At 50.3% G+C, this 24550-nt stretch overlaps 1 protein-coding gene across 6 annotated transcripts in view; it reads right to left on the bottom strand.

Moving 5' to 3' along the window:
- The window catches only part of PTPRE (protein tyrosine phosphatase receptor type E), a 128664-nt gene that overhangs the window by 85798 nt on the left and 18316 nt on the right, over positions 1 to 24550 (bottom strand). The window contains exon 1 of one of the 6 annotated variants that reach the window (XM_081267993.1): positions 14083 to 14201. The exons of the other annotated variants lie outside the window; for them this stretch is intronic. The gene's annotated coding sequence lies outside the window, so the exon portion shown is untranslated. Of the gene's footprint in view, positions 1 to 14082; positions 14202 to 24550 lie in introns of those variants that run through there. 6 annotated transcript variants of the gene reach the window in all.

The following is a 24550-nucleotide window of genomic DNA, read 5'->3' as shown; positions in this document are numbered from 1 at the left end:
GGTAAACCGAGCTCCCTGTGGGGGGAGCAGAGGAACAGCCCGAACCACAACGTCAGAGTTGGGAAGAATAAAGAGCTCTGCAGGCTGTTCCCAGGCGTCCTTCCACCTGTGGACCAGCTGGACCACTGTGGACCAGCAGGGGCTTATCAAATGCCAGTCACGTTGGGAACATTTGATGAGGGGCTTTAGGCTACATGAAAACATGGATGAGTTATCAGCGGCGGCCAGGGGAGGTCTGCCCAGGGTAACAAGGAAGGGAGCTCAGCTGGGCTTGAAGGACAGGCGTCCACGTGGGGGTAAAGAACAGGAGGAGGAGATTTGGTCCCAGAGCTCTGCCTCCCACTACCTCTGCAGGTACAGACCTGTCACCTCAGAGCTGTGATGACACTGACCAGACCCCTTCCTGCCCTCCCGTTGGACTGGCTGGCTTCTGAGGTTAGGGTGGTCTGGGAAGCCGGAAGCAGCTCAGTCCTGAAAGCCGTTGGAGGACAGGGTCCCTGGGGTTGCCCACTGGAATCTGCATGTGGGGGGTTATCTCACCCACAAGTTTAAATTCCTCTGCAAAAAAGCCGAACAACTCAAATTCAACATTTGGAACACTGGGCTCGAGGTTGCACATGAATCCAAATTCTGGAATTTCTGGACAGGAGAGAGGAGGGGACACCCTCATGCGCCAGCATCCCTGAAGGCTCCTGGACCCGAGCCCTTGGAGCAAGGCCGAGAGGCTCCCAGACCCACATGCACACTCACAGGGCAACAGGACCTGTGCCAATAGCCCACTCAGCTCTCAGCTCCCTGAGGCCAGCCTCCTGCCTGTGCAGGTGTGGGACTTCAGAGCCACTCTCGAGTCCTGGGAGCCCCACTCTCTGAGCCCACGCACAGCAGCGTCTTGGAGCAGAATGGACAGCGGAGTCCCTCTCTTCAGCAGACCCGTCCTTTCCCTTTGTGTTTTCATCATAAGATGTCCATTCAAGAGTCCAGACTCGGAGAAGCAGACCTCAGTTCTAACTCCTTGGCCATCCTTGAGGGTTAGGGTCCAGTCTCAGAGTAATGCTTTTTCATGAAAGGATTGATGTGTACATGCTGTGGATTGCAAAAGGAGGCTCCTCCACCTTTTGGGGGATCATGATTGCAAACCCTATCAGGTTTAAAACATGCAGTTGTCTTGGACTGTGGCACCAGGAAAGTGTTTATGTTTCCTGAAAAACTGGGAACATTCTTTTAATCAGACTAGAACAATGCATGCCATTGTGTTTCACTTTTGCCCGTCAGCCAGGAAGCTCAGGGCCCAACTGAGGCACAATCGAAATCTCCTCTTATCTGCAGGGACAGGAGCTGGCATTAGTGAGTATCACTCAGGCAAGGCGCTTCCACAGACACGTTTAGTTTAATGCCCTTGCCTGTGCAGTCATTCTCATCACAATCTCACGGATTAGGAAGTCAAGGATGGGAGAAGCTGGGAGCCCAGCCACTTGGGTCACCAGAGGTGAGGCGGCACCCAGCCCGCCCTCACCTGGAGCATGGGCCACCCCCAGACGCTGCCTGCTTCCTTCCAGTGGGCCCCGAACCCTTCTCCGTAGTGATAAACACACACTACTAAAAAACAGCAGCCAGCAGGATGGAGGCTGGGGCAGCTTCCTGGCCTGGCTCCGGCCAGTGACCCAGGACCTGGGAGGCGCGACGTCCAGGTGGGAGGGTGATGCAGTCTCACTGGGTTGTGCTGGGGCCTGAGGCAGTGGCCTTGATGGTGCACCTTCTCCAAATCAGGTCTCTTACAGTGCCTGCCACGTAAGATTCCTGTTTTTTTTTTTACCCCTATTCTTTTTCCAAAAGGAATTGGGACTTTCTCGTCTATAGATGAACTTGAGACTTCTGTTGGAAGAGGAGCTCCTCTCGTGGCTATGAAGGAGGTTGCAGTCAAAGACGGTGGACTTGGGCCCACTATGTGCCAGTCCCACTGTGTGCCAGGGGCCCACTATGTTGCCTGGAAGGAGACTGGCCAGGGGACTGCACCCTTCTAGCCTCAAGTTCTCCATTTGCAACACAAGGGTAAGTTCTCCTTCACCTTGGGGTGGTGGCTGACCAACATACACTACTTTGCTTTGGGGCCACCCAGGTTTAGTGCTAACTGCACCCCCATGCTGGGAAAACCCCAGTCCCCATCTACCTGGGTGCTGGTCAGCTATGATCAGAGGGATGCACAAGGTGACGCCTCCAGGGCACCTGTCACAGGCTCAGTCAAGCCACCTTTTGTCATGACCACAACCTTCCCTCTGTGTGTGTTTCGGCTGTGATGTCTGTCAACACCTGAGAAACTCCCTGGGTCCTAGCTCTCCTTCAGCTTCCTGACCCACTTTAAACGGTAAATGACAGATAACTGTCAGCAACTGCTAACAGATGGTGTGCCTGGAGGGCTCCACACACCTGCGTAGGGGAGTTGATGCAGGCTTCAGAGGCAGCAGCTCCTGGAGACCGAACCCCGCCAGCCCAGGGTGTGGCGGCTGACCTCTTCCAGCTGCCGGCACCCTGGAGAGTGAGATGAGGAGGAGAATGCCCGTCCTCCAGTCCTCTGGGGTTTCTGCAAGGTGGAGTGAAGCTATTCATTCCCTACGCAGCAAGTGTGGGGCTGCGAGCATGGTCGGCAGCAGACTGCTGTGGGGACCCACGATGTGGCAGAGGCATCAGGGTGTCCAGGGGGGAGGGGAGTGGAGGGAGGCAAAGGGACTAGTGTGGCCATAGCTAGAAAGACACACTGCCCAGGCATCCTAGGGTGTCCTGAGGATCAGTGTCCTCTGTGTCTGGTGTCTAGCTGCAGGACATGGTGAGACAGGTGGGACCCTGATTGGGAGGGCCTGACCCTGTCCAGTAGAAGCTGGGCAGACTCCAAGGAATAGCCTGGACTCTGGCTGCACTCAGAGCCTGGAGGGGTCTCCACACTTGGCTCACATAAAACCAGTTTTATCTTCTAATTTCTGACCACTAAAATATATGTATACTCAGGATTCCATATAAATTATAATAGGAATTAAAAATAAAATCATTTGTATAACTGTGAAAGGAATCAAAGGGAAATCATGCTTTCTTCCTATTTAAGGAAGCAGACACCTGATCAGAAGCCGGCTCTTCGGCTAACACCTGGGCAGGGGCTGAAGGGACTGGATAACGGAGCCCCATGCTCCTGTGGCATGGACAGATGCGATCCCTGATTTTTTCCCCCCACATTTCCACAGGGATGTAAATCAATTTAAGTACTGAAAATAGCCACAGAAAGGGGAAAAAAAAGATGGAGCTCTATTAGTTACCATGGGAATTACTAATTGAAGCACTTCTTTTGTCTTTTAAACACCCTTGCCATTCTTGTGACATTTAAGATGATAAAATTAAGGGAGCCAGCCTCTATTTCCTGCTATTTGATAATTATACAAATATCATTATGGAAGTTTGAGTTAAAGACTTTTTTTTTTCCAGAATAAAACCCACTATTGCAGCCATGGCATACTTCTTAAGGAAATCAGCCTCGGGCAGAACCCTGGAGGTCAAGAGCAGCTCCCCGGAGTTCTGAGAAACTGGGGGAAGGGCCCAAATACTTGTATGGCCTTTCAGTGGAAAATGGAAGAATGGCCAGGCAGATGCTCCTGTGGTTCAGGGAGAGAGCCGTTCCTGCGTGACCCAGAGCGCTCTGACCTCCCCACAGAGCCCTGGCATCCAGGAGCTGCAAAGGGCCCAAGTTCTGAAAAGCACACGGCCAATAGCAATGCTCGCCGGGAAGGAAACTCCAGGGTGTCGGCTGGTGCAGAGCTTTCCTTAAACACACTCCGAAACCGCACTTGTACCCAGGGACCATTCCTGAATGCCGCCCGCCTGCGCCTCAGTGAGGAGGGCCACAGCTACCTAACGCCGGCACCTATGGACCGGGAGAGGGAGTGCTGGGCAGCAGGGTCACTGATTAGGAGAAAGTCTTTCCCCAAAACTCAGCATTGTCCAGCTGGTCAAGGGCTGACACACGGGATGAGAAACTTCATTAGTTCTTAGACATAGCTAGAAACGACATAGAAATACAGTTAACGAGGGGGAAGGACCCCCTGCCAGAGGACTGGGGGAAGGAGGCAATCACCCGCTTCAACCTCAAGTGCCTGGGTTTTGCAGGGAGTGGACTCCACAGGAAAGAGGCTGGACAGCACTGGGGGCTGCTGATGACCCTGAAACTCACTTTAATAAGGTAAAATCGAACACTTTTGCCAAATCATGAAAGGCAGCAGAGTATGCACAGTATGTAAGTCCTCCATGAGGGAGGGGAGCCAGCCTTCAGTCCCGGGCTGCTCTGGGGACAGAGCCCCAGCTGCCACTGCCCAAGGCAGACTCCTTCCTCTGGGCAGGACTTCTTCCCCAGGGCTCAGGGCCTTCCAGGAAGCAAGAATGAGTGGTGCTGGCACCAGGGCTGGTGAGGTGCTGAGCCACTGCTGCTGACCGCTGGAGACCCTCCCTAGCCAGGTGGCTCCCCCACCTGCACACCTGTGTGCACCCCTCCCCCACATACACATACACACGTGCTCTGCTGCTGCAGGTGGGGTCTGCTGCCAGGGGTTCTCCACCGCTTCAGGGCTGGCAAGACTTCCTCTGTCCACCTTGATTCCTCACCTCACCTCGGTTCTGCCCTCCCAGCAATGCAAAGAGTCCTCTTATTTATCTGGACAAAGTATGCTCATTAAAAACAACATTACAAAGCTCTTGAAATATGATATGTCAAGAGCTCTGTAATGTTGTGAACAACCAATAAAAAATTAAAAAAAACAAAACAAAACAAAACAAAACAAACAAAAACATTCCTGAGCACCTACTGTGTGCTCTGAAGACACCAGAATGGAACAGCCCAGAAGCTGACTAGAAGCATGTTGACAGATGAGGAAGTGCGGCTTGGCCTGGCCTTGGGTCTCTCTGTAGGAAGTGACCTTGGCTGAGGTCTGAAGGAGGAGTGGAGAACATCCAAACGTTTCTGCCTTCCAGTGAGTGTGGCGTGGAGAGTGGGCCATGCTCTAGCAACCTCTGCCGTGTCTGCTCACTCCAGCCTCTCTCCCCGGGGGGAAGGACCCCAGGGGACAGCAGGTCACCCACCCAGCCACCTACCTCCAGGAGCCTCGTTGCTGTCCCACTGGCTGTCCTCAATAGATCCCTTTGCAGATGTATCCCTTTTCCACAGCCTAGCCAATGTTTCTCAGCCTGGCACCCCCAATCAAGGCTTCTGCCTCTGCCTAGGAATCTGAGGACACCCCACCTTGGCATATCCAAAGCCCCCAGCTTAGCCCCCATCTCTCCCAGATCCTGGCTCCTGTTCATGGTGAGGTCCTTCCTACACACCTGGGCATTACCTAAGCTCGGGGGTTCTTTGCCATGGCACTATCAACGTTTTGGATAGGATAATGTGTCCTGGTGTTGCAGGGTGCTCAGCTCTATCCCCAGCCCCATACCCACTAACTGCCAATAACATCAACCCTCTCCCGAGTCATGACAATCACATATGTTTCTAGACACAACCCATGTCCTTACAGGATGGGGGCAAAACTAGCCCCAGTGAGAACCACTGGCTGCAATGGCTTCCTTGGCTTCATCTGAGGACCAGGAGGTGGAAGTGCTGGTGCAGAACTAGGAGCAGGCCCACCCCTGTCCTGCAGACCCCATGCCCACCAGGGCATACTCCAGCAGCCTCACTCTGTCCACATGAAGGGTGGCTTCTCCTTACTGGGGGCTGTTCTCTGTTCAGCAGAGCAGCTATGAGGTGTCACTGTCCTGTAGCTAAGCCATCAGGAACATGTGACTTTGCCTGTTTGGGCTGTGACTTTGCCTGCCTCACAGTGCTGTGAGATAACAAGAAGGGACCCTGTGGCCTGCCATGCTGCCCGCAGGGGCATTCCATCTGTGTTGGCTCCAGCAGGTGCAGGCTGGCACCTGAGGCTGCCTCTCCATGAGGCAGGCCATGAGCCCGGGGACAGACCTCTGCACTCTCTTCCTCAGCCACCAATGCCAAGAGGGGTTGCTGTCCATTTCTACTCCTGGACCCTGGCAAAGAAGAGCCCAACCTTTACTGCATTTCTCTGTTGTTATCTAGAGCTTAAAAAATAGTGAATGTCCATTATTCAATGAAATCAAAACAACCCAGTGATACACAGAGGCAAGCAGAGAGTTTCCCCGACTACAGAGCAGCAGCTCCTGGGGTGACCCCTGCTGAGCTCCTGCCCAGTGCCACCCTCTCCCGCTCACTCAAGTCCGCCAAGGGCCCACATCAGGCCTCGAGCCCAGGGTCTTGTCTGTGCTGCTCTCTGTCCTGCAGGAGATGGAGGAAGTACAGTAAGGCCCAAATCAATATAGGCCAAGCATCCCTCATCTGAAACACCAGGGACCAGAATTTTTTTCCATATTTTCATATATTTCCATATTTCTAATAAAATATCTTGGGGATGAGACCTGAGTCTAAACATGCCATTCATTTACATTTCATGTATTCCTAATGCCCTAGCTGGCAGGTGATTTTATAGACTTCTAGTGCACCTGCATTGTGACTGGTTTGTCACACAAGGTCAGGTGTGGAATTCTCCACGTGGCATCATGTTGGTGCTCAAGAGTTTTGGGTTTGGGGGCATTTGAGATTTCGGGTTTTCAAATTAGGGATGCTCAACCTGCATGTGACTAGCAGGTCCAGTAACGACCAGGAAGGGACAGACAGTACCGGGGAAAGAGTCACCCAGCTGCAGAGGACACCGCCTCTCCTGCCACGGCACAGGCATTCCTGAGCCGTCCATGATGGCGCTTGCCTTTGTCAGAAAGTCTCTACTGTGTGAGGAAGTATCAGTTCATTCCCAAGTTCAAGGCCTCCATGGCAGCCTCCTGGGAGATGCTCCTTCCCCGACTGACCGCTATCTTGTTGCTCTGTTGCAGAAGGAAAGGCATCTGCTAGGGGAGATGCCAGCTGCAGGCCTTTGCCACCCTCCCCTCCAGCCACGCCTCCCGGCCTCTAAAGATGCATTTTCAATTCTCCCTGCCGGGTGCCTTCCAAACAACTCCCCAACAAGCCCAGCACTGTTCTCATCTTACCTCCGCCAGCCCCGCTCCAAAAAGGAGACGCCGTCACCAATAACGATGAAATAATCAGACTGCAGCTGGGGTATTTTGCTGAATGTCTAATCGTTCCCGTTTGTCTGGGCTGAAATAAGCACTTCTATGCCCCCAGAGAAGGCCACATACATGCTGGACACGTGGGAGCTGAGCAAGACCCCTGGCCGGCCCACAGCTCTGCCCTGAGAAGCCCATCCTGGCATGGTCTGAATGCACACTGAGAGCCACGGGGAGGGGTCGGTGGGAACCCCTTGTTTCTAGATAAGAAAAAGCTTAATAGCTTTGGATGATTGGAGCTAAGTGTTCACAAACTAAAGCAAGACCCCAGCAATGGCAAATGTACGCACTTATTGAGCCAGGAGGTCAAAGATGCTGTTGGAAGTTGGAGGATGGGGGTCCAGGAGCTCAGGGTCTCAGGGGACCAGGTGAAGTTGTGGGGGGACCAGAACCCAAGAGGCCAAGCAGGCAAACTGGCAGGGGAACTGACTGCTGATGGGCAAGACAGAATCCACAAGCCCCAGGCAGATAAATCATCGAAGGGCTGGAGGCCAGAGGAGCTGAGCAGGCACCTTTCAGGGAGAAGACAAGAAATATTGGCTTCCAGCAGGCAGAGGCTCCGGTCCCTGTGCATCCTGAGCGCACGCCCTCCGCATGTCTGCAGCATGGGAACGCAGGGCAGACCTGCAGCCAGCGGCAGGAAGGCCCACCCCTCCCAAATATCCTCTCAGATGCCACTTTGTGGGCTTTCAGAGCCAAGACCAGGCAGCAGCAAGCCTGCCCCTGCTGGAGGGTCATCTCCTGTCTGAGCTGCATCGGCCATCCATCTGTTTCCCTGACCTTCCATCTTGTTCAATCTTCTGCAGTGATCATCGGCACAGTCCTGCTTCCCCAGAGGACTCTGCTCTTCACAAGGATGGGCGCCAACTTGCACCTTCCCCTCCCCTGCAGCAGTGCAGACTCTCCATAAATCTCCCTTTGATTGATAAATAATAAATGCAAGGGCTGTCACGGGTGGCCTCCAAGCCCTGTGCCAGAAGCTTCACACATCACCTCTGTGTTCTCTCTGCGCCTGAAGGTGGTGTTGTTATTTGCATTTATGAGCGAGAGAAAGGGGAATTAAAGAGATAGCCTGCTGGCAAGTGGCCGAGGACCACAGGGCGAGGCCTCCTCCTTAGTCGTGCCCTACACCGAGCCCTGCCCCGTGCCCTATTCCGCCCTGGTGGAAGCACTCAGCTCTTTGTGAAGAGTACCATTGAAGCTCAGCACTTTCCCAGCAACGCACCCACCCAGGCTGCTAACTTGCTCAGCAATCATTTTCCTTGCAAATTTAGGAAGGTCACCTTCCGTCATCAGGCTTATTTCAATAATTATTACAAAATATAAATTAAGGAAGTCTAAATGTTGTAGCTACACTTTAAAAACAAACAAACAAAATTTCCCAAGTAATCCAAGAAAAACCAGAGTCGGGCACGGGGGCACGTACTGGCAGGATTTGTTCCCCGTCCATAGGTTCACAAGGTGGCTGCCGAGTCCATGAGTAAATGAAGGAGCCCCTCCTTCCAGGAAGCCCACCTGTCTGCCCACTCCCCTGGAGCCTCAACCTTCGGTTAACCTGGATTTCTGTTTAATCACAAAAGAGAGAGAGAGAGAGAGAGAGAGAGAGAGAGAGAGAGAGAGAGAGGAAGAAATAGATCATTCGAATAAAACTATATCAATTAAAGAAAATGAGTCGGTAATTAATAACCTTCTAAAACAGAAATTACCAAATACAGATGGATCACTTGTGAAGTCTACCAAATATTTAAGGAAAAACTTAAAGCAATTCTTGATCATATCTTCCAAAAGATAGAAGCAGATGGAATATTTCATAATTCATGAGGCCAGCATTTCCCTACCACCCAAACCAGACTGCGACATTACAGGAAAAGAAAACTGTTGACCAATATCTCTCATAATCATTGATGCAAAAACCTCAAGACAATATTAGCAAATTGAATACACCAATGGAAGAAGAAGAAGAAGAAGGAGGAGGAGGAGGAGGAGAATAATAATAATAATTATTATTATTATTATTACAGAGCACAATCAAGTAGGATTCATCCCAGGTATAAAAGACTGGTTCAGGGGCTGGGGTTGTGGCTCAGCAGAGTGCTTGCCTAACAAGTGCAAGGCCCTGGGTTCGATCCTCAGCACTACATATAAATAAATAAATAAATAAATGTAAGTATAAATAAAGGTATTGTGTTCAACTGCAACTAAAAAATAAATAAATAAAAAAGACTGGTTCAAAGTTTTAAAATCAATTCATTGCATCAACAGGGTAAAGAAAAAAATCACATGGTCATATGAATGGGTACAGAAAGATCATTTGATGAAGTCCAAAACCAATTTATGACAAAAACTCTCACCAAACTGGAAAGTGGAGAACTTCCTCCAATTGCAGAACTTCCTTAAATTAACAAAGGACATTTACCAAAAAAGTTACACCTAGCATCTTCCTTAATGGTGAGGAAATAGATGATTTCCCACTAAAATCAGGATTAAGGCAAAATGTCCCTCTCACCTCTCCTTTTCAACATCATCCTTGAGGTCCTGACACTAGGAGACCAAAAAAGGAAATAAAAGGTACTGACCAGGAAGTAAGAAGTGAAACTGCTTTTGCTCACAGCAGGCCATGACATGGTTATCTATGTACAAAATCTAAAAGGATCTACAAGAAATCTTTCTAAAACAGGCAATGATTGCAAGGTGACAGGGTTCAAAGTTCATATAAAAATGTTAATCTCTTTTCTGAACACTGGCAATAAACAAGTAAAGTTTTAAACTAAAAACAGAACACTATTTATATTAGCACCACCAAAAATAAAATACCTACTTATACATCTAACAAAATATGTACAGGATCTACATAAAAACTGTAAAACTCTGATGAAAGAAATCCAGAACTAAATAAATGGAGAGATAGTCCATGTTCATGAACAGGAAAATTTAATATTGTCAGGACATCAGTTTTTCCAATTTTATGTACAGATTCAAAGCAATTCCAATGAAAATCTTTATATTCTACAGTGTATATCAACAAAATGGTTCTGAGATTTCCATGGAGAGGGAATAGATCCAGAACAGCTTCCGCAATGTGGAGAAGAAGAACAAAGCCAGAAAGCTGGCACTACCAGGCTGAAGACTTTCCATAAATAGACAATAGCCAAGATAGAGTGGCACTGGTGGACGAGTAGGCACCAAGACTCCTGGAACAGAATGGAGAGCCCAGAATGGACCCAATAACCATGGTCAAGTATCTTTGATAAAAGAGCAAAGGCAATACAATGGCAGAAAGAGAGTCATTCCACACTTGGTCCTGGAACAACTGGACATGCCCATGTGAAAGAAGGAAAGAAAAAAAAATCTAGATACAGACCTTACGCCTTTTACAAGAAATCAACACAAAACAGATCACAGACCTACACACAAAACTATCAAATCTTAGTAAATAACATAGGGGAAAAAATCTAGATGGCACAGTGAGCTAGACATTATTATCCCTTCTCTGCAAAGGAGAAAATACAACAGTCTCGGGCTCTACTCAAGGTCTCAAAGCCAGAGAAAGGCAGAGCCTGTCTGGCTCCAAACACGGTGTACTCTCCACCACGTGGTGATGAGGGCATCCAGGGAGAGGAGGCCTGGTTTCTCTAGGCAGGAGGGCGAGGCTGGAGAGACGCACTGAAGCTCCGTGTGGATCTGGGGAAAGGCAAGGTGAAATGACGTAGGTCTCGCTGGACAAACAGGGAATGTGCAAACACATGGATGTGCACTCTTTAAAAACGTAAACCGACCTCTAACAGAGGCACAGGGGAGAACACGCCTCCGGATATGGTGACCCCTTCTCATGTGTCCTCATGGCGAAAGGTGGCCATTCGAGGGTGGCTTCTGAGGAGCAGGGTGCCGAATGGAAGTAGCGTGCCCAACTCTGAACTAGATACCTCCGAGAACCCGTGTGCATTTGTATCAGACTCTGTGCTTCCTCGACTAGTTCAAAATTAAAATAAAATTCTTCTTCTGATCCATAAGTAACCATGATCATTGTAAAAAAAAAAAACACTTTGTAAACTAATCAAGCGATGCAAATACAGCATAAAATGAAAGTAAAACTGAAGTGCCCACATTTTAGTGCTGTCCCACGGCACCAGTCCTGCTCCATGCATGTGCCATCTCATGTCAGTTACCGTCGGCGTGGCCTTTGCAAGCACACCACTCCCTACAGCCCTGGTTTCCTTTCTTCCTCTTTGTCTTCTTTCAGACTCCTGCTGCTTGCAATCCGTGTGACAACCTGCAGTGTCTTTGCACACCTTTGTACCTGTGCACACACTTAGAGATGCATGAGTGTGCACGGGTGCAGGCTTTGGGGGAGATAATCGTGTGCTCATGCTCTTGTTTTCTCCCTCATCAATGCCTCGCAGAAATCCCAGCCTGACAGCCCCCAGGATCTGATGAATGAACCCCAAGAGCTGCATGCGACTCCATGATTTGGAAATGCCACCAATCTTTCTGCCACCTTTCACTACTGAAGGTTCCTCACATTTTTAATTTCATTTAATTTTATGCCACAATAAACATCCTTGTACTCATGTCCTTACTTATTCTGAGACCCTGAAATGAGGGCATCGAGTTCTCTTTCTTGGTAGGAATTTGAGCAGCCACAGAGCAGGTAATCTGCATCAGTCAATGGTTTACACACAGATGGCCATTCTTTCCCCATGAAAGTTGGTGCGTGATTTCTCTTAGTACTTGGGCTCTGGGGCAGAATCTCAAATTAAATAAATTAGTTACATAAAAGTTACATATATTTACTATCAATCACTTGATGATTTCAATGTACTTAATGCATTTGTCCTTTAAATAAATATGGAATTATTCAGGGGAAAAATGACAGTCTCACTTAATACTTGTATATTTGTCCCAGGAACAATTTCTCAATAAGGAGCACAATGTTACCATATCCTTGGGAGAGTAGCTCAAGAAGACTGAAATCTCTTTGTAGCAGAATAAGAGAAGTATTAGAAATAAAGCTTGGGCTGAAGGTTTGCTCAGGAGGGGCAGAGTTTTGCTCAGGAGGGGCAGAGTTTGTGCAACTATCTGGCAGGCTGTCTGACCACAGCAGCTCCACGACATCCTTCTGAAGGTTAGCTGGAGACCCCCTAAGTGGCCTCTGCCTCCGATTGTTAGACGCAAGCATATTTGCAGAGTGACAGTGAGAAACGAGAAGGACCCTCCTCCTCCTGTTGGAGCATGGAAGGATCTGCTGGACTCCCGTCCACATTGAGGTGGTTGAAGGGGCCCATTCCCTTCCTGTCCTCCAGGAAGGACTCTGAAGAAGGAAGCCACACCACTGCAGCCTCCTCCACCTCTGCCAGCGTCACCTCACCGACGCCTTCTCAGGCCCTGGTATCTGATGCTGTTTCTCCAGTCACCTCCCGGCACTCTGCTGGGTTCCTCCCAAATCTCCTCTTGGGTCTCCTCCTTCTCAAGATTCTGGGTGCAGCCCAGAGCCTGGGGCGAGCTCCCCAGAGGACACCCAGAGGCATGCTAGTCAGAAGCAGAGCATCGTGAAAAGGTGACGCACACCTTCTCCTGAACTACAACACGGGCAATTGGGAGACCTCAGCAACGGCAGTGAGGGTCCAGGGGTCAGTGATGTCGGAGGATAAGTAGAAGGTATTTCTAGGCCCATTTGGCTCACAGCAGCAGGTGGAAAGGGAGGGGCAGTGAGGCTTGGAGAAGGAAATGCACCACTGAGGAGAAAGCCAAAGGGCTCCTGCCCCCCACCCTGGGAGCCCCACCCTAGGAGCCTGGGGGGAACAAGGGTCCTCAGCCCCAGTGTCTCACTGCTGGGGGCCTCTGACTATCCTGGGGACACCTGACCTATGTCCCTGGGGATGTGTCCTAAGAGTGTCTTTGGTTCACTGCCAACCTCTTCCTGTGGAGGAGGAGCACGCACTCTGCCCCCACCAGCTTCCTTGGAAGCACGGCATTCACTGTTGTGACATTGGTCCTGAGAGAGGGGCCTCCTCAGATGAGTATCCAGAGCAGAGAGCGAGACACAGATGCCCAAGGCAAGGAGCCCAGTGTCTGACGGGCACGTCACCTTGGCCTTTCCCCTTCTATCAGTTCACCTTGAAAGCTTCTCCATGTTGACCAGCCAGGGCCCCAGTCCCCCTGCTCTGCCCCTTCAGAGTCTGCGTAACCCCAGCTCATGTTTACTCATCAGTCAAACAACTCCAAACACCACACACACCTTCATTATACCCGGTTCTGGGGATGCAGGAAGGAAGGAGGAAGGGGTGAACCTGTCCTGGGTCCAGCCCGTGACAGCCATTAAGCACCCCTCTCTCTCTGTCTTCCTTTCCTATTACCTGGATGGGAGGTGTTGCCATTCCCCAGCTACCGGCTCGCCAGGGGTCTTCCTGGACGGCTCCCTCTCTTACCATCCACTGATTCCCAGGAACTACACTTTCTAAACTCCATGGAGCCTGCCACCTTCTCCATTCCACCAGTGGTCATTTCAGGTCCATCGTGATCTCTTACTGCAACAACCCTGAACGTGCCTTCGTTTCCAGCCTGTTCCTCCAGCAGATTATTAACCATATGAGCCAGAGGGATCTTTCAGATACACAGTTCCACTTGTTTTCCCCCTGCTTAGACTCCTCAAATGGATTTCTGCACTCTACTCAAACTCCCAAGAGGCCTTCACAATCTGGTCTTTGTCTACTTTTCTAGCCTTATTGAACTTGGGGCACATCTGTGGGCACATCACCCACCATCCATCCATCCATCCATCCATGCCAAGATCCCTCCACCTGGCCATCCAGCCCCAACTAACTCATCCGAATGCCGAGAACCTCCCAGAGCTCCTGCCCATCAGCAGCTTTGTGACAAGCTGCTTTGGTCTTCCTCTTAATTCCCAGTCCCACTTCATACCCCAGTTCTCGCCTCCTGTTCTGCTGTCTGGACCTCCCTGGGCTCTCTGTGTCCTTCCAGCACTGGGCCCCAGTTTTCTGCTGCCCCACCCTGGCCTGAGCTCCAAGCTCGGCCGCTGGTTGCCATGCCTCCCTGACAGACGCAGCTCCCACTGTGGTGCGACAGCCCCGTGCTTCTTCTTGACTCTCCAGCCCTGTACCAATGGGAAATACTTCCTCCTTCTTTCCCCAGAGCCTGCAGCCAGGTCAGCACACGTGCCCCACAAGTCATATGCCTGCCCAACACTGCCCACCCTTGTGGGTGCATCCGGCTCTGGTGTGGCCACTGCAGCTGACTGTCCAGCTTCAGAGGCACAGGCTTCCCTACCTCTGTTGGGAGACTGGCACATGGGAGGACTGGGAGGTCTGGAACTAAGTCAAGGAAGGGCAGACAAAACGCCCCTGGCAGGTGCTGCCGAGCTACACATGAAGGGGTCTCCAATTTCATTTGCTCAGAGGATGGACTCAGAGGCAGTGAGGCTGCTCCGGAGGCCTGTGGCCCAGGCCAGGCAGCAGGACTTCCTGGAGCTGTGGTGGGTGGGACCTCACAGTGACTGCCCCATTGTCTCACTGTGGGAGGTGGCTTCACTGGGCTTCCTCCAAACAGGACTCTGAGGCAGGCCAGGAGATGTGAGCAGCCTGCTCCCAACCACCTCCCCTGTGGGAACAGGCAGGAAAGTCCCAGCATGCGTGGACACAAATGTCCAGGAATCCGTGGAGCCACAGAGCACGCCCAAAGCCCCCAGGCTAGTGGGAAGGAGCTCTGAGAGAGGACCAGCCATGCCCTCCTGATTCACAGCTCACAGGGAGGAAGGGCTGGCAGTAGGCACATTTGGGGGTTTCTTACAGGTAGCTAAGGGAAACTCTGAACTCTCTGACACAGTCTGGAAGTTTGGTGATGAACACAGTCTCTCCAGTAGCAGAAAGAGCACACACTGGTGAGCAGCCCTGCTCTGAACCATGTGCTTAGCAATGATCTCCTTAAATGCCCTCTCTGGAGTTGGAAGAGCCCGATTGTTTCCACTAGACAGGATGTGCCGCTGCCTGGCGGTTAGGAAGAGGATACAATCATGGAAAATCAGTCGAGGTCTAGGCCACAGCGTCACTCAGGTAGCCCCGCCCCCACAACGCAGACTGCTTCTGAGAAGAAGGGAGGAAGCGCTGCACGTGCCCAGCACAGAGGAGGCTGGATGTTGCGCCAGGGGAGCTGTGCCCATGACAGCCTGGCCCCCAGACCAGGGTGCAGCTTCCAGTTCCTGCTCAGGTGGGATCCTCTAAAGCTGTGGTGACAGTCCCATCACATAAAATGTACCATTTTCTCCCTTTGGAATGTGCAGTTTGGTGGCAGCAAGGGCATCCAGGTCACTTTTCAGCTATCACCACCCTCCAGCTCTGGCTCCTTTTCTCCTCTCACCCGAGCCTCCATCCCCAGGCCACCCAAACTGCCCTTCACCCCGCCTCCACCCTGCCTCATGGGGCCTTGCAGGGGTGGGTCACACCGTCCTTGCATGCCTGGCTCATTTCCCTCTGCATGATGCCTTCCAGGGCGGTCCTTGTTGGAGCATGTGATAGGATTTCCTGCTTTTTCATGACTGCCTCGTATTCTCTGTCTGTCTCATCCAGCAGGTGGGTCTGTCGATCCTCTGTAGATGGACATAATTAAAGGCAAAGGATCAACCTGCATGCTCACAAATGCATAGGTTTGTAGTTAATTTTCTTTTAAACCAAGGATGTCATATAATTTTAAGAAAAACTTGTTTTTAAAAGAATTCATTTTAGACAGGCATCAGCACGGCATCCGAAGTCCTGACCTCCTCATTTCCTCAATATTTATCTCCCCTGATGATTTGCACGGGCTCCATCTGCTAGCAGATGGGACATGATTCCTTGATTCCGTTTGCTTAAAATATCTTCCTGGACTCCCGGCTGTCTTTGCACTTCTCCTGCTCTTCCCTTCTGACACGTGACCTGCTTTGGGGCAGGCGAGGGCACGAAAAATACCCTTGGGTGGACTGTGGGAGCCTTGGCCTGCATTTCAAGAGATGCTCACCTATTTATTCCCAGTGAGATGTTCATGCAGATAAGCATCAACGTTTTCCTGTTTTCTTTGCCTTTTCCCCACTGATGACAGCTGGCCTGTGCTAATGAGATTGGGATGTGTCCCCATTCTTGCCTGTGGCTCTGCACTTGGCCCAGAGGAGGGCTAGACAGCCCAGCCCTTACCTGCTCCCCACTCTGCATGAGGGAGCAAGAAGCATCAAGGAAAATCCAAATTCAGAGCAGGGTTCTTAGAAAGATAGGTGAGTAGGGTGGCTGGCCAGGAGGGTAGGACAGTGGCCGAGGTCCTGGGCACCGCAGGCAGCTTGTCTCCACTCCCCAGGCTACCTCCCTTGCCTCCCCCTCCCCCCTCTGCTGCCATCCTGGCTCCTCCCTGCTGTCTCCACCTGCCTGAGCTGCTTCTGTCTGCCCCTCTGTGTCCACCTGCCCTCACCTGCTCTCCTTTCAGGTTCCATCCAGGCTCAGCTTAAGGGTCTCTGGCCTTGAAGCCCTTCTCACATCCTTGATGGCCCTGGCCACATGGAATTCCTCATCTCCTGGGGCCACTCTGAGTTTTCATTCATCAAAGCTACTTCCCCGGTAGGGCTGGAATCCCTGAGAGGGAAGGGACGTGTTCTAGCCAGACCCCCTGAACAGGGGTGGAGGGATCTTCACTTGACTGAGGCCGGAAGATGCCTGTGTGACAGCTGCTGACGACAGCGAGGACGCCTGTGTTTGGGCCTCTGGCCGGTGCACTCAGGAACAGCGAATTCCAGAGTGAGAGTCCTGTTGGAAAAGCCCCACACTGGATTCCCCTCCCCAGGCTGGAGGTGACATGCTCTGGATATCTGCTGTGGAAGAACAGGAAGCATTTAAAATAAATAACGACAAAAAAATAAAGGATCCTAAGATGAATTCTTTAATTGATGGCATGATTCCCTTTTATTAGGAAAAAGTTCCAAAGCCATATTTTACTGAGAAAGCTATAACATGAAACACAAAAGAATGGTTTCACTTGCTGGAACATCTGGAAAAGCACTTCACTGGAATGTTATGCTATTTAAATATAATGAATGATGGGGATTAGCTCATAGCCTTTGTTCAGAGAGGCATTCATAAAACTTTGCTCAAAGGAAGAGAAATTTCTCTGTAGCAGCCAACAATCCAGGGTTTCTCGAGTCCTTCAGGGAAGATCTGATCACACAACATCCTACTTCCCCCCAATATGAGTACCCTGCGATTCCCAGGGTCCAGACGGGGTTGAGGGGAGAGATGGGGGTCTCCTAACCTTCCCTGAAGATGACTGGACCAGCTTCTATTTTACCAACTCCAGTTACAATAGCACTGATACTAAATCAATTTACATAATTTCTACTTGTAGCAAAAAAACCCCAGTAACATCCATATGTTATACCTTCAGCAAGCTATAAAAAAACAATATTAATTCTAAAAATATTTTGCACTGAAGAAAATATGAACTTATTTTTTTGAATGTCTACTCCACCGACATAGAGAGTCACGGCCTGTCTGTGCTCCAGGATCCAGAACTAAAAGTGTTTTAGCTAAATGACCCTTCTCCCCTGCTCCCGTGCTGGGGGGCTGCTCTGTTGGCCCCTCACAGCCACTCTCTCATTCAGTGATCTTTCTAGAGTCTCAGTTCCCTTCACGAAGGAGACAGAGGCAGGGTTCCTAGCACAGAAGCAGCTTCCCGCGTGGCCGGCCATGGCAGACCTCAAGGCGGCAGACCCTCAAGGCATCTAGGTCTCCTGACCTCTAAAAGCAGTGAGAGACCCAGCCAGGCTGCCACTCCAGAAAAGAGGGGGGTGACAACGTTTCCTTTTTACTTCTAAAAATGTGAAAAGTAGTTATCTACTTGAATACTATTCTTATATTTGGGTTTTTGGAATTGTTGTTTGGTTTTTTTTTTGGTACCAGGGGTTGAACCCAGGGGTGCTTTACCACTGAGCTCCATCCCAACCCTTTTTATTTATATTTATTCAGTCATTTTTTGAGGCAGGATCTTGCTAAGTTGCTTAGGGTCTTGCCAAGTTGCTAAGGCTGGCCGACTTGTGATCCTCCTGCCTCAGCCTCCTGGCTTGCTTGGATTACAGCCACTGTGCCCAGCTCTGATATCTTTATTAATGTGTCTGAATCAGAGATCATGGAGTTCACACACACACACACACACACACACACACCCCTTACGAGTAGCTTATTTAAGAAACAAAGCTTAAGCAAGGAAGACTTTTTCTTCCTCTACAGAGATAGGAATTCTACATGGGCCGAAATCGGCCCTGGGGCCTCTGTTTCCTCATCTGCAAATGCCCTCCCTAGCCTGGGCATGGCCAGGACCTCCTCTCATCTTACAGAACCCATTCTCATTCTCCATTCCACTCCTGGCCTAGCCGGGCGAGCGTGCAGTTGCCAATCACCCAATTTCCCACAGTTCCAATACGAGTGAGATGTGCAGGGGCTGGGGAGGAATTCCAATCAGATGATTCATGAGCAGATGCCTTTCTTTCTCTTCTGGGAGGGGTGGGGGTTTTTCAGAAGGCCTTCCCACGTGACCAAGTACAAGATAAGTCACAAACTTGACTCTGATCCTTTCCTGGGAATGATGCGGCCAGGACCCTACAGGTGCACCTTCCTTCTGCCCCTAGCTCCCCGCCCAGGCACTTTCAGAGCTGCCTATGGAGCAAGGACAGATCCGCAGGTGTGAGCCTCAGCTCCCAGTACCCATGGTGATGGGCAGCCCAGGCCAAGAACATGAATTATGTCTTTTAAAGAACACCACCAATAATCACCAGCTCATCATCCAACCAAACTGGAATTAGAGGCCCTCAGCTCATTACCAGCAAGAACAGCCAGTAGACTCATTCCTCCAAACCTTCCGTGGGCCAGGACACGTGGTACAGGGCCACGGTGGACACAGGGCCAGGGTTTCAGAGCCAGCTCTTCAGGAGGCTTGCTAGCATTGGAACAACTATGGGCACCACTCAGCCCCCTGGCCTTCTGTAAAGTGGGGCTAGACCTCTCTGTGAGTTCCTGCAAGGGTGACGTCAGGAGGTGACAGAAGTCCTCACAGATAATAGAACAATTCTCAACCAGGAGAGTCCAGGATGCATCCCCCACCCACTTCCAAAGACCTCTTAGCACTAGGTTGTTACTGCCAGACAGAAGGTATTGAGGCCCTAGGGACTCAGGGTCAGAAAGGAAGGTGAGGGCTCCTGATCCAGGCAAGCCAGACATCTACAGTGCCAACTGTTCACTAGCTACCACAGACATCTGTAAACAGCTCAAATCATGTCAAGTTTCAAACTTCTCCTATGTTTCAAACAACCTCCAAGGGCTTGGGATTGCCTCTGCCATGCCATGGGGAGGGAGCTTCACAGCTTGTGTTTTTGTGGTTTTTCAAAGTATAGACAGAGCCAGGCATGGTGGTGCATGCCTGTAATCCCGGTAACTCCAGAGATGAGATAGGAGGGTCGCATGTTCAAGGCCAGCCTCAGCAACTTAATGAGACCCTAAGCTATTTAGCGAGACCATGCCTCAAAATAAATAAATAGATAGGCTGGAGATGTAACTCAGGGGCAAAGTGCCCCGGATCAATCCCCAATACCAAAATAAATAAATCAAGTACAGGTAGAAACCAATACTGTCACCATGCAAAAGGTAACATTGCCCCGGGGTATCTTACAAGTAGGGGGTTAAATTTTAGATTGAAGGAAGAAATAGAGTTAACTGAGTATGAGGAGGAGCCAAGGACTGGGCTGCAGCCAGGGACGCTGCAGAGGCGAGCACCCCTGAAGCGGCCAGCCTGTCTCAGGCCTCATGCCTGCACACAGAGGACGGAGGTGCCTGGGGGCAGACGGGAGTCTTCATGCTGGACACTTGGAATCTGCATCTGCCAGCCTCACAGTCTCAGTCCATCCACCCAAGAGCCTCTGCCTCAGCGAGCACCCTGGGTGTGGTCTCTGTGAATGTCTGGGCTTATAGAAGACCTTGTGCCTGGGCCTGGAGAGAGACTGGTGCCTCCAGGGAGGGATCCTTCAGGACCTGGTGCCTCCATCATAACCCTGTGAGAATCTCCAAGCTCTGCAGCCCAGGTCAGCGCAGGCGCCCAGGGTGGAGGCGGTTTCTGCCAGTGAGATGGGGGTTTGCCCTGGGGCAGCACTGGGAGTACATGCAGAATCCAGATGCTGGCTTGGGATGCAGGACAGAATGGTCCCCTACATGGGGATACAGAGAGCATCTACCGCCAGTCACCCGTCCCTGTGCCAGCCTCTCCATGGAAACGGGAGGAGAGAAGGGCAGATGCAGATGGGAGCACTGGCTGACTAGGGGGTTTGCAAATGCCACAGGGATATGTGAGCCAGAGGCAGTGAGGGAGAGAAGACAGAGACGGGACACTTTGAGGACAGGATGCTCACAGGGACCCAGATGCCAGCAGCCCTCTCCTCGCAGGGCTGGAGAAGGAAGCCTCCCAGCAGGCCCTGCACCCAGGACTGGAGCCCCTGAAGTCCCCTGACACACGAGGCTCTCTTTCTGGACAGGCCACCACCCAGGCTGGAAGGATTACTCCCCCTTTTCAGCAGTTCCCACCCAGCCCTGTGATGACACAGAGCAGGAAAGGTGCTGTCCCTGCTCTTTTGCTCTCAGGTGTCTGAACCCTCAGCAGAGCACGGGTCCAGAGGGATGGGGACATAGCTCTCTTCCTTCCCTGTGCAAAGAAACTAAGATGGAGGGTGGGAGACCTGGCTTCCTGTCACTTCAGATTCTGCCTTTCCATCTCCAGTCAGCACCTGTGTTTCCTCAGCCAGACCCGAGCGAGTCCCTTCATCCCAAAGCCAGGCCTGTCCTCGGGGAAGCAGCAGGCTTTCAGAGGACTCAAGCCATCTCCAGGTTTTCTAAGAAAAAACCTGGGTTTCCTACTTGGAGAGGTAGCCAAACAGAACTTGAGGACAGCATCTTATTTCTCAAAGGATACATTTCAAAGGCATAACCCAAAAGGCAGGGAGTGGGGCTCGCTCTCCAAAGCAAATAAATATTCTACACATTGGAGGACAAGAATACCATCCTAACGCCACTAAATCCACACTGGGCTCTCAGCCGGGAAGCCATAGGAAGCTAAGAGCTCATCTGCAGAAGTGGCGGGCGCTTGGCCCTGGGTGAACGTGTTCAAAATGCCAAGAAAAGGAGGAGGTGGAGCTGCATCTTTTCTGCGAGTGTTTCCGAGACTGTCCTCTGCAAAAAGCCTTCCCTTCAGAAACCTCATCTACCCTCATGATCCTATAAGTTTTCAAAACAACTGTGAAAAAGAAAGCTGAGTACAAGTGTGCCTGTGTGTGTGCGCATGCGTGTGTGTTTAATTAGCAGGTGTCTAGCATTTCAAAGGTTACGAAGCATTTTCTTAGACATAACTTACATTCTAGAGTCGAGATTCATTTCCATGATGGGAGCACTGAGGCTTAAGAAACCACTAGACTTGCCCAAATGGCCCATCTGGAGTTGGGGGGCTGCAGAGAGTTGTAGTCCAGACTCTCTAGCCCCAAATGTGAAGCCCTCCTGCTCAGCATATGAGGGGACTCATCTGTCCCAGCTAAGAGAGGTCAGCCCTGAGCAATGTGTGGAGGAAACAATGAGATGTGTTTAGAATGATTTTCCCTAGCAGATGCCAGGGAGCCTTGGACATGTTCTTGATAGTGTAATTAGGGAACCTTTAATATTAAATTGTGATTCTGTTTGCAAGGAAAGATCCAGGAAGCTTAAAATGTGCCATACCCAGGAGCACATTTTCGTAGTACATCAGCATTCTCCCAGAGTTTAATTTGGCCCATGGTGTAAACAGTTTCTCACTTCCACCCAGAATGCGTGGCAAGCTGCAAAGTTTTCAGGAAGGAGAAAATCATTTTAATTTATGTAAAGAGTATTCCTAAAGACATGCATAACGCACTGCACAAGGTTTAAACACCAAATGGGTAAACATCGCAGAATTACCCCAGCACGTATTGTCTCTGAAATGGAAACAGATCACTTTGCTGCAAACAGTCACTCAGGAGAACCTTGAATTTTGTCGTGTTGTATTTATGTGTGTGTGAGAGGCAGTAGGCAGAATTCTAAAATGTCCCCTGAGTTTTCCACCCCTTGACTTCCCCCTGCCAAATACTAATCTAGGTACTGCTAGGAAGAGTCTTTGCAGAGGGAGCTAAGTTTGCTAACAAGAGGACCAGGCAGTAGGGAGAGTATCCTGGTGGCCTGGGTGGACAGACAGTGCAGTCACACAGCAGACGGTCCAGGGAAAGGAGCAGAAGTGGGTCAGAAGAGTGAGGAGTGGGAGAAGAACTCTTCCCACCTGGTTGACTGTGAAGCCAGCATAGAAAAAGAGACCTCAGTGCAACAGCCACGTGGAACTCAGCCTCAGAAAGGAACACGTGACACAGCTCCTTCTTCCTGTGAAACTCTGGGCAGAGAACCAGGCAGCCACCCTGTGCCTGGGTTTCCAACATGCAGGGGCTGTGGGATAAGAAATGGGCACTTTCCGCCAGGCACAGCGGCGCATGAGTGTCGTCCCAGCTACTTAGGAGACTGAAGCAAGAGGACTGAAGGTTCGAGGCCAGCCTAGGAAACAGCAAGACCCTGCCTCAAAAAAATTAAAAAAGAAAAAAAGGAAATTTAATAAAAGAAATGAGCACCATCATAAGCCACTGAGCACATGGTGATTTGTCGCAGCAGAAATGGGAGTCTGATGGGCACATGGGAGGGGGGCTGAGCTCATACTTGTGCAAACAGGTATGCAAAGGGGCCTTCTCCACCCTCGGTGTCTACTGCCTGTGTGAAGGGAGCTGAAGTGACGCCAAAGGCCTGCACGAGAGGAGAGGGCCTTGGACTTGTCCTGCTGTGTCTTTACGACCAACCGCTCTTGCCCCTTTGCCTGTGACACCCTCATTTTCCCAGAGGTACTGTTCACGCTTGAAGGGTAAAAAAATCTTCCTCTGTTTATCTTATACTTCAAACTGTAAGCAATTAACATATATTTGCATAGATTTGCCTGCACTTTGCCAAATATAAAATTTAGGACATCAGTTTATCACAAAAGCTCAGTCCAAAGAACACTCTGCTGGACACACTAAGTTTCAATATCTAGATTGCAGTTGATTTTCTTTTTCAACTTCTTTTTCTTTTTGATGGGGAGAGAGAGAGAATCATAAATAGGGTTTTCATTGAGCTAAAATAAAAACAATGCAGTACAATTTTCCATGCCTTATGTTCCTTAATAGAAGAACTGCAAAATAAAATTAATATGTTGGTGATAAATCAGCTTTATGTCCTAAAGATGCTAACCATTGAAGACCGTGTTGAAATTTGACTCATAAATTCAGCCATGACTAAGTCAAAACTTGGCTGCCTACTTAAAAGGGTCCATAAGAGACGACTTTAAAAAAAAAAAAAAACATCGCAAACAGATAAAAAGCATTTTTGATAGGAGATGAGTTCCCACAGGAAGATGTGATGAATAAACAGAGATCAAGGCAGAAAAATATGTCAAGCCCATGGTGGTGTGGAAATAACCGTAAACAACCATGGAACACCCTCACGCTTTTGTCCTGCATGAAGAAAAGCCTCCGCCCGCATTCAAAAGGTGGAATGGGATCACTTTCCTGGAATGTGTTAGTTCACATTTTTTTCACACAAAAATGGAAGGATTCCTTTGCTGGGGTGGAGAATCAAAGAGGGCTGGGAATCTCATGGATCAAAGCAGAAGAAGAGCACTGAGGCTCCCTGCAAAGGAGGGCCGGAGCCATCCCCCCCCCCAGGCTGAAGTCCTGAGATCCTGCTCACGTAGCAGGACAGGACGGCGGGGGATGGGGTGGTGCTGGTATTCCACCAGGCCACGGAGGAGGCAGCACATGGCAGTGTTTAGGCAAGGCAGATGTGCCAGGAGAAAATGCAAAACTGGGGACACACGTGTCCCCATTCACGGTCCTTACTGTCAGGATAATTCTTTTAATTGCAAAAAGTTCAACACACAGGATTAACAGCTCAATTATGAAAACAGGCATAAGTTCTGAATAGATACTGTTAAAAGAGAAAATCGGTTGGCAAATAGACCTAGCAGTCATGAGGGAAATCCAAATAAAAACTGCAATGAAACTCACCTACAGAGAAGCAAAAACGAAGAAAAAAAGGAAAAAAAGCAACTGACAATAATGAGTGTCTGCAAAGTGGCAGAGAAACTGGAGTCCTCCAACGGTGCTGGTGGGAAAGCAAACAACGGTACCTGGCTGAGGAAGACAGCTGGCAAGATTCTTAGAACTTAAATACTCTGACATGGGCTCCAGTGACACCGTCTTACTGGTCCACGTGAGATGAAGACCTAGCCCTGCCCATGTTGT

This window comes from Spermophilus citellus (genome assembly GCF_964194105.1).
Source record: "Spermophilus citellus genome assembly, chromosome: 15".
Taxonomy (NCBI): Eukaryota; Metazoa; Chordata; class Mammalia; order Rodentia; family Sciuridae; genus Spermophilus; species Spermophilus citellus.
This window is presented reverse-complemented; position numbering and strand designations above follow the sequence as displayed.